The sequence below is a fragment of the Nannospalax galili genome, unplaced genomic scaffold (genome assembly GCF_000622305.1).
Source record: "Nannospalax galili isolate Female #2095 unplaced genomic scaffold, S.galili_v1.0 scaffold450, whole genome shotgun sequence".
NCBI classification, from domain to species: Eukaryota; Metazoa; Chordata; class Mammalia; order Rodentia; family Spalacidae; genus Nannospalax; species Nannospalax galili.
Window position 1 is genome coordinate 3875501 of NW_008329134.1, and position 10975 is coordinate 3886475.

A 10975-nucleotide genomic window follows, 5' to 3' on the forward strand; every position below is an offset into this window, starting at 1 on the left:
GTTGGGACTAGAGGGAATATGTACAAAGCATGTAACATAACATTGGGCACATAGTCAGACAAATAATAATAATTATTATTGCCAGGTATGGTGGCACTTATCTATATGTAATCCTAGCATTTAGGGTGTTGAGGGAAGCACATCTGAAGTTGAAGGCCAGCCTGGGCTACACAGTGACACCATATCTCAATAAAAACCAACAATTATGTTACTATTAATTTTCAAAACATAGTCAAATATCCATAGTCTGTGTACATTCCTACTTCATTCTGAGGAATCAGGAAATACATCTTCCTTATGCGGGTCCCACAAAAGTACCCCCACCCCATTCTCTAAACCCTTTCTGTTTTTATCTTATATCTGGCAACAAATCACTGAATTTTAGAGTTATTTTTATGTCAAAATTCTATGAAACATGGCAAGTATTGTATCTCCACAACTAAATTAAGGATTTCAGAGCCCAGATTGTGTTTTTAAGTTCTATATGGACTAAGTCTCTGGCACATGCTACATATTTATTGATTTAATGAGTCCAGCCCTGGAGTCCAGCTCTTTGAATTTCAGTCGAGTGCTTGAAATAATTCCAGCATTTTCTCCACCCACACAGAAAACCAATCTGGCCAAGAATAAGGGGAAGTGAAAACATCATTCTCACTTAACCCTCTTTGGGAGTTTCTCCCATCCATTTTCCTCTTTGCCAAAATGTTTCAAGTCCTTAGGAACCAGGAAAAGGCTGGTTTGAGTAGCTGACAAGAAAGGGACACGAGGGTGATTGAGAAAGAGAAAAGATTTCAAAGCCAGAGCCAGGATCTCTGGGAAAAAAAAAAAATTTAATCGAATTTCTAAAAGGAGCCTTGATTCTTGGAGTATGTTTATTTCCCTTTCAGCTTGGGAGATTTTCCAAAGGAAGCTAAAGCCAAAATACTTTCAATTAGGAATAGTAGACTTCAGCTTGCCAAGTTTAAAATCTGCTAACTCACTGGGTCCAAGATTTGGAAGCAACCACAAAGAATACTGTCATATTTTTCCCTTGGGAATGGATTTCCAGTGTCAAAGCCTTAAAGTGTTCTAAGATGTCTTGAATAATAATTTATAAATATTAATATTATTGAATAAAAGTACAATGATTATGTTTTCTGTCAATAGACACATGTTTGAAAACAGATGAGAAGGCTTTGGAGGTAAGAATGTGACACTTTTTCAAAATCTGGTGTACAAGGAGAAAAAGAAAAGGTGATATTAAATTTTATTTATTTATGGGGTTTTGTGTGTGTGCATGTGTGTGTGCATGTATGTGTGCGTGTGCGTGTGTGTGTTTTCCAGGAATTGAATTCAGGTCTTCAGACTTAGTGACAGATGCCTTTATCCATTGACCCATCTCTCTGGTCCATGATATTAAACTACACACCTGTATCAAAAGCAGCAATGTTTCTTGTGGTGTGTTACTTTATATCTCCCCTCAAAACATTTGAAACCAACATTCTGAATATAGTTTTAAAATATTCTACTAAACCTATCCTTATTACCATGTGAGAAACATCTATTAACATCAACCAGCATAGCTGATTAAGAGGTAGGCGTGGTGGCTTTCACTTGTAATCCCAACACTTGAGAGGCTGAGGCCAAAGGATTACCAATTGAGATCAGCCAGGACTATATAGCAAGAGATTGTCTCAAAAAATATTAATTTCCTCGCCATATTTTGTTTCTCGTTTCTTTTAAACTCCACAGGTTTGTCCTGAGTGCCAAGGACCTGCAAGTCACAAGATTAGGGTCTATGAGGCCATAAAAATGAATGGCCGCATCCCAGCATTTCAGAATCAGAACTTGGTTGGGAAGTCAGACACCTACAGCCATTTCTTCTTAACAAAGAAAAATGGCACAAAACAACATTTCAAAAACATGATAATAGAGGGTTATGCAGTGTAGAATATGAGAGGGGAGACTCGGGGATAGAATAGAAGGTTGAAATGCATCTGAAGGAATTGAAGAAGGCTTTGTAGAGAGACGACCTCTGATCAATTATCAAGAAGAGATACTTTACGAAGCAAAGACTTTCCAGCTAGAAAAAAACAGTTCAAAACAAGCAAACAAACAAACAAATAAGCTTACAAAAAGAATGGGGTGGGGATCAGTGTTGGCAAGATGGCTCAGCAGTTAAGAACATGCTCTGCTCTTGCAGGGGACCCAAGTTCAGTGCCCCGTACCCACATCGAGCAGCTTGTAACTGCCTACAACACAAGTTCCCGGGAATCTGACACCCTTTTCTGGACACTGTAGGCATACACATACATACACACACATACACACTCACACACACACACACACACACACACACACTAAAAATGAATCAAAAAATTTTAAAGAATTTTTTAAGTGTGTCTGTTTGCAGGTGCTGGTGTACCTAGGAGAGGCCAAGAGAAGCTTGTGTGTGGAAGGCCAGTCTGTGCTGGTACAGGGTAAGAGGACCAAGCACTCCATAGAAGGGGCAGCAACATGATTGTGAGACTCAGGCCTAGCATGGTTCTAGTTACAGAATCTCAAAGAGCAAGTACCGATTCTGGCCTAGAGAAGACAGCAAGATTCAGTTCTGCAAGAATCACAAAAGCTAGTACACTCAGCATTCAAATCTAAGTAAAGAAAGGAAGAAAGAACTCAGGACCTCAGTGAACCAGAGCACATATGTGAGACCAGTGGCAGGTTAAAATCTATACCCAGAAACCTCAGCAGTGGCCATCCCATCCTGTAGAAGGTGACTGGGAGATAGTGCAGCTGGTGTCATGATCCCCAGGGCCAAGATGAAATGACTTGTCATCTGTGACAACATTTGGAAAAGCAGATTTCAGTCAAGAGTTTGGTTTTCTTATCATATAGCACAAAACTGATGGACTCCTTAATTTTTTTGTCTTTGTATTACTGATTCATTCAGAAATTTATCAAGCTAGCCATCCTTTCAGGGAGCCTTGAGGATGGTGCAGGAGACATCATAACATATATTCTGGATATGACAACATGTTTTCTCCATAGGAATGCGTCATAACATTTTCATTACAAACCATGTCGGAGGCAATTTTATGTTAACATTGTAAAAACCAGTAATACTACTCCTAAATACTATTATTAAGGAACCATTTGATAATTGTTTTATATAACTGAAAGAAATAAAAGATGCTATAGATATTAAATATAATACAAAACTGAAAGTAGGAAACAAGTTGGGAAAATCAGTATTTTTATCTTTACCCAATCTCATTTTATAACTGTCTTGTCTTTGTGGGGTGGGGCCAGAAGACAGCCTTCAGTCTCGTTCCTCAGTATCATCCACCTTTTTTTTTCTTTTGTCATTGGAGACAAGGTCTCTCACCAGCCTATAACTCCATCAAGTCAGCTATGCTTGCTGACCAGTGAGCTTCAGAGATCCTCCTGTTTTGCTTCAACAGCACTATGGTCACAAACATACACCATGCCTGGATTTTAATTTGGATGCTAGGAATCAAACTCAGGTTTTTATGCTTGCAAGTCAAGCACCTTACCAAATGAGGCATTTCCCCAGCCCTTATATCTACCATGTGACAGAATATTCTTGGGAACTCATCCAAGAACCATCGGCGTAATATTTGCACTATGAACATAACTCCCTGCTTCCTCATACCACGCCAGCTCTTTCATCCTGCCCCACTCTCATTCATTTACACCGTTGCTTTGTCTCCAAAAATTAAAATAAATTTATGTTTCATTTCAAAATGTAATCAGCAATGTAGTTATGGCATACAAGCTAGTCTTCATTCCTTTGTGAACAGAATTTCCAATAGAGGAAATAGGAAGGACCCTTTTTGGAAAGTTGATCTGGTTCCCTTCTAATACCATCCCAAAACACTCACTTTTTTTCTATGCACGTATTCACTCTCTGGTGAGGGAAGAAAATACCTGAAATAGTAGATAATGAGAATATGAGAAAAATGAGAAAGACCAACAATTGTGCTTCAGAAAATCCAGCTCTACCATGTATGAATGAGCCCCAGATTTTGTGAACAGAACTTCTGAAAATCGAAAGGGGCAGAAGTTAGTTTTAGAAGGGTGGTCTGATTTCTAATACCACCCCTAGATAGAAAAAGATATTTGGACTGGAGTCTTTATGTCCTCCAACTCCATAAGTGTGGCTTTTGATACTGTTCACGTCACTTCAAGTCCCACAGAATGTCTTTGTGTTATAGGAAGCACTCTACTGAAATATTTTGGATGAACAAATTTAAGAAGCCATACATAATCTCACTGTTCAAGAAGGGAGAAGACTCCAGTATCCCACTAAATTCCCATTTCTCTAAAAAGAAAATAGACCCTAGTTGTTCCTTCTCCCCTCTAGTAGTTCTTGGTAATTCCAAGTCTATGACTTCAGCTTCCTTTATTGGCTATCCAAAAGCCTATGATTCACTGCATAGTTTAGCACTTACTTTGCAGGCTCTAAATAGAGCTCTTCCAGGCCCCTCTCCATAGCTTTCATGTGTCCTAAATCCAGCCTATCCCCAGGATAGCTGTGAGTATGGCCATCTGTTTCTTAAGTGCTGATGCAGACCTCTCCCTGAGCAATATCTCCAGAGTCAGGCAAATGTTTGTAAAAAGACACAAATAACTGCATACAGCTCACTCAGAACACATCTACACCTTTTCTCCCGCTTACCAGCATTCTTCAAAATGTTCTTTCTTCGCTGTGATTCTTAAATTTTCTTAGATGCAATTTTTCCAAACCTTCTCACTCCCTACATGAGTATTTTTGTAAATTCATATTTAGGATGCTCCAAACCCCTCATACCAAATACCACTTGGAGCTGAAATTTAGATTCTTATTATTGAAAACAAAAACACATGCAGGGGCTGAGGAGATGGCTCAGTAGGTTAGAATACTTTCTCTGCAAGCATGAAGAACTAAGTTCTAATCCCCAGCATCCATGTAAAATGCCTGACATGGCTACACACGCTTGTAGCCCTGGCACTGGGGAGGTGGAGACAGACAGATTGTGAGAGTTGCTGGCTGGCCAGCCAAGCCAAAATGTCTACCTTCCTGTGCAGTGAGAGACCCTGTTTCAAAGTAATAAAGCAGATAAATAGAGAGAAAGACACCTGCCATCCTGCTCTGACTTCTGTACATGTGTGGGCTCACACACCTGTGTACTCACTTGCATTTACCAGCCACCACACACATACATACACACATATACTCACAAAGCCCAAAAAAGAAGCAATTTTATTGTTTAAAGTTATGGTAAGACATGCTCAATCATATGCCTAATATTCAGTTTCAAAGACTCCAAATAATTTTATTCTTACAACTCACACATTTTCACATATTAAAAGCACTCAATTCTCAAAAGTTTATAACTGAACTAATTTCATCCCATCATTTTAATTTAGAGGTACGACTCATGTTAAGTTAGAGAAAGTTTTTTAAGAACATGGAAAGAATTTTCAGGATATAAAAGGAGCTAGAGATGGAAAAGTGAATCCACCAGAAAGGCAGACCACACTTGCTGAACTGGGTGAGCAAGTGGAGCCCTTGTCAATTTGTGGGTCAAAGTCAGGAGTGCTGAGTTTGAGTGACAGGTCTGAGAAAGAAAAGGCACAGGAGTCACCTACAGGCCGCCTCAAGCTCACTTTGGGATTCAGAGTCTGAGCATGCCAGTGAAAGGAGACCAGGTTATAAGACCATCTGCAGGGGCACGAAGACTGAGAGAAGGGAAAGACTGAGGCCTTGGGCATGTGCATGTGAAGTGGAATCTTTCAAGAAAGTTCTTGCCAAAAAGAAAATCAGCAAGCAAGAAATAATCTTTACCCAGTGATAAACCAAAAAGAGTAAAGTGATTCCAAGTATCAAGTTGCTCCCACCCAGCACCTAGCTGAGTCTCCATGAATATCTGGGTCATAGGTGAAGCGTTTTAAGTGTTGAGTATATGGAGACTAGTTTTCTTAACCACCTATGTCCAAGCATCATGGGCCTGGACTTCTAGTACAATCTAAGCCTCATCACTCCAGTATAACCTCCAGGACATTCTGACACAACCTTAAGGTCACAGGCAGACACAAAGGGAATGACTCCTAACGAAGGAGCTGTAAGTCACTGAGCAACACAGGGTGACAAATACTTCTGGGTTATGTGTATGGTTTAGCTTAGTTCAAGCAATACTTGGAGGTAATGTTCAGAGTTTCTAAACTAGCAGGTATAAGCATTTAATCAGCAGAAGTTAAGTTTGACTGTGCTGTGACCATATTTTTACCTACAGGCCAATGTACCTAGAGAGACAGTTATAACCAGAGATTTAATATGGTAATAACTACTGATAAATAGCACGGGGAAGCTGTACTCACACATCCATCCTCCATGGATTTTCCCAACTTTGTCCTAGTTCTCTTCCATAAAGCATAAGGATCAGCTTTATCAGATTGGCAGGAAGCAGAAATACTAACTAGATAGAGTTGTTTTGAGTAAGATCACTGTGCCTTTCAAGGCCTGGGCTTGAAAGTCATCCCCATCTAAAACTGTTCTTCCTCTCTTTGTTAGCAAAGCTAGTGAAATGAGCTGAAGCATCCTGTCAAAGCCTAGGTTCATCTCATGTACAGATTCTATAAAGCCCCATCTAGGCCACTTGGCCTTTGACCAGAGCTCTAGTTTGCAAATATGAGTATCTCTTAACCATTAGCAATGTGGTCATTAATACTCCTATTAGCCTGTGTTAAAGAAAAATAATTTAGGAGGAAAGTTTCATGTATACGCATCAAATGTCTCAATATTCTCTTCCCACATTCACAATAATTCATTAATTTCATTAACTTTAGACTGTGAAAATCTACATGAGGATAATTTAAATAAGCACTTTGAGACAATCGAATCATAGAACTTTTCCACATCACAAATCTGGAATAAACGCTTTCCCCATCCCCTCCCAGTATAATACTATAAGTGATAATGTGACCTCTGGATGCATGCTGCAGGGGAATTCCATCACCTCCACCCCAGTGGGAGTCTATCCATATCAGTGTCTCTGCTGGAAAGAACCCATTAACATGTCTTCCTGCAGAGTACTTGGAAAACAGGCTTCCACCTGCCACTGTATATCCATTATACCTATCAATTATTCCTGTGTTATATAAATCTAGTCAAATTATAAACATCTTTTTAATCACATAATATTAAAATATGGCCATCCATCTTGGTTGTGTGTGTGTGTGTGTGTGTGTGTGTGTGTGCGTGTGTGTTTCATGTGAAATACATTTCCTGCTTCTGTTGGCTTTATCTTCTAACAGCTGAAAAATATTTTGTGACAGGAACATATTTCTTTTCAAATTTCAAAATGCTATCTGATTTCTGCTCCAGGCTGAATTCAGGAACAGACATTGAGTGCCTGCTGTATGCATTACAGGTACCCTGCTAAATATTGTGGAAATGCAAACTTGATGTCAGACAGACTTTTAGCAGAAACTTCAGAAAAGTTTCTAAGTTCCTTAGAAAATACCATGGTCCAACCACAGAGTCATCAGGGGCCCTCTGTGATTGGTTGGCAAATTGATATACTGACAGCATACACATTTGTGATGCTGTCTCCACTTGGATTTTCACTGTGGTTTCTGGGGTTACTCTTTACCCATACCAGATGTTGGAAGTAGTGCCTTGCAGATGCAAGATGAGGTTGACACTTAGTTTGTTTACCATAGTAATTTATTGAATTTGAGTTTGGTCCTCAAACATTGATTCCATTTGGAATGTTGGCGCCCAAATAAGAGTGAGAAGAAACAGATGATGGAGCATCATTGTTTGTATTTTAAGCAACTCTCTCACATAATCATCTATAGCTAAGCCATCACAATTTGTCTTACAGAGAAATCCAGGGCAAGCATCTGAAAGTCTCTAAGTCAACCTCATATAGCTCATCCAATTAACTCAATTGTCACACAAGCATACCTTATGATAGACTTTTCATTTCAGGATAAGATCACAATCTACCAAGGAAGATATATGACATGGTATTCTAAATGCATTTAGTAGGTCATGGTGTGGTACCTGCTCTAGAGAACCAGTGCTATGGGTTGGAGCTGCAAGATTAGCCCCTCTATCCTCAACAGAAACAGGCTCAATTTAGGGGCTCACTGCTTCCAGGTGCTAGACTTGGGGCCAATTTTCTTCACCTGGATGTAATGGATGGACATTTCATTCCCAACATCACCTTTTAATCACACTGTGGTAGGGGGAAAAAAAAACTTCAAAATTAGATAGACCAGAACCTTTTATTTGGCATGCACGTAATGGTGTTTAAACCAGAACAGTAGGTAAAGCCAATGACTTTAGCAGGAGCCAATCAACTGCCTTTCATCTAGAAGCTAGTGAGAACACAGAGACTTGGACTAAAGACATTCAGGAGAATAGAATGATGATTAGCCTAGCCATCAAAGCCACTTAATATTTGGTACCATAGGCTAATCATATAGATATGACAATATGACTGTTAAAACAGTAGAGCCTGGGTTTGGAGGGCAGAAATTTATGGATGATGCCAAAGGTTTGCTGGTTGAGGACCTGTCCCACTAAATTTCCTCCTTCTCACTCTCTGTTTGACCTGCCCTCACTCTCTTCAGAGTCTCTTACTCCAGGCACTATTAGACAAACAATATAACATATCTATATCGGAATTTTTCATTTTATATCTTGGGGGGTATGGAATAACTTACAAAGGCAAACACCCAGCACTTCACAAAAGGCAGACACCTCACGCCCTGTTCCGCTCTGGCTCAGCCCCTGCCAGCCCAGATCACTTCTGCACCCTGCGCATAGTCACTTTTAGCTTTTGCCCATGCCTCATGGGCCTGCAATCTTGCCCCAGGTCGGTAAATGCCCCCTCTCACAGCCACACGGGTGCAACACCAGGGCTATCCTGGTTCCTTCCAAGATGGTGCCATAACCCCCTCCCTCCGAGGCTAACTCTCCGCAGTCAATTCTCCACAGCAGGCCCTGCCCCTTGGAGGAGCCAGGCCCTTTGGGGACACACTCCACCCCTTCCCTCCACTCTTACAATCTTTCCACCAATCTTCTGCTAAGGTCCCTGAGCCTTGGAGGGGGTGATAGATGTAGGGTGATCTCTCTTGTATCATGATGCAATAGTGACTTCTTGGGCCTCCCATTATTTAAGCCATGACCATTGATCTATCTCAGTGGTGTTTCTTCTACTATAAAGACAAATGTAAGGAAGTAGACATGTTTAAACAAATATGAATGCAAATACAAATGCCTAGAAGATATGCCAGTAGATGTACTATATTCATTAAACAGTATACTTGTAATGGCTTCCCCATAGGGCCTATAATGCTTCTCGACACAGGGGGTTGTCCTGGTCTAAAGCACCAGATGTGTGTCCCACCCCTAGAGTAGGCCTTATGAAATTAGAAATTTGTCAGTTGTACATATGCTGGTTGAGCCATTATTGCACTTGCAGGCATTTCTTAGCATGTCCATAGCGTGCAGCATGTGGGGTCCTTTGTTGAGTAGAATCACAGGGGATCCTTTTGTCCCCAACCATCTGCATAGCACCTTCTGGCACTATGAACATCATCCATCCAGTGGCATGGAGTTCTTTGACTTAGTCTCACCTCCATCTCTTTTTCTCCTCCTGTGGTCACATCATGCGGTGTCTTCAGCAACATGGCCTTACTGACCTTTCTAATATACAACTATCCTAGTTTGTTTCTTCATTGCTGTGACAAAATACTCTGACCACTACCAACTTGGGGAGGAAAGGGTTTATTCAGCTTACATCTCCCAGGTCGTAATTTATCAGGGAGCCCAAGGTAGGAACTCAGGGCAGGAACCTGGAGGCAGGAGCTGGAGCACAGGCCATGGAGGAACGCTGCTTCCTGACTTGCTCCCCTGGCTCCTGCTCAGCCTGCTTTCTTATGCAACACAGGCCCACCTGCCCAGGGGTGGCACCACCCACAGTGGGCTGGGCCCTCCCACTCATCAAGAAGATGCCCTTCAGACATGGCCACAGGCCAGTCCAATAGAGGCAATTCCCCAATTGAGGCTCCCTCAACACAGGTGTGTCAAGTTGACACTAAAGCTATCCAGCACAACAACCAACATTAGTGGCAATAGCCTTGGTGAATTTGAGGTCCTCTAGGATACCTCTCTGACCAACAGCTCATGGGGGGAAACCTCCCTGGGTACTGTAGATTTTCTTAATAGTTGTATGGTTTGTGGGCCTTTGTTTTTATCTTACCCAACCATAAAAATCCCAAGAATCTTACATCTATAGCTGGCCTTTGCTTCTTCAGGTATCTTTCAAATGGGTTTCACATCTGTAAAACACTCAAAGGAACATTAACATTATATATTAAAACACTCATAGACAAGGTCTAACACAGCATGGAAAGGTTTTATCCATTCTTATTAACTGTTTTCTCCATAGATCATTGTTAGGTACCATGGCATGGGTATGAGGCATTAATTTAGTTAGTTCTTTACTATCTTTAGTTGTCCCTTTGGAGTCATTTCTCACTTGGGGATCTTACATGGAGTCTCTTTGTATTCTTTTATTCTTTTTTATTTTTAACTTATACAAAAACTTTATTGAGAATTTTACACATGCATATAAGGTGTTTTGATCAAATCCATGCCCACACCCTCCCCTCCAACATTCTACCCTCTGAAGAGATAACCCTAAAATCTTTTAAGAATTAGATACTAGTTCCCAAATACTTTTGACATTTCGAGATTTTTGGCCTTTGGAACAGAGTGTATTGTTAACAGGCCCAAGGACATTTTCACTTTTAGCCCAGAAACTGGCTACATTTCTTTGGGGACTTTTTACCCGAACTGTCTAACCAATTCCTACCTCATAGTCTTATCACATCATCCTCTGAAGGGGTTACCCAAATTGCCAATAGGGAATAGGGATGCAGACCACTCTGGCTTCTTCCATGCTGAACAGGGACACAG

The 10975-nt window shown here is 40.7% G+C and overlaps 1 pseudogene; it reads left to right on the top strand.

The window, feature by feature from the left end:
- Nucleotides 1-8071: 8071 nt before the first annotated feature.
- LOC103733906 lies at nucleotides 8072-8660 on the top strand (annotated as a pseudogene).
- Nucleotides 8661-10975: the final 2315 nt, after the last annotated feature.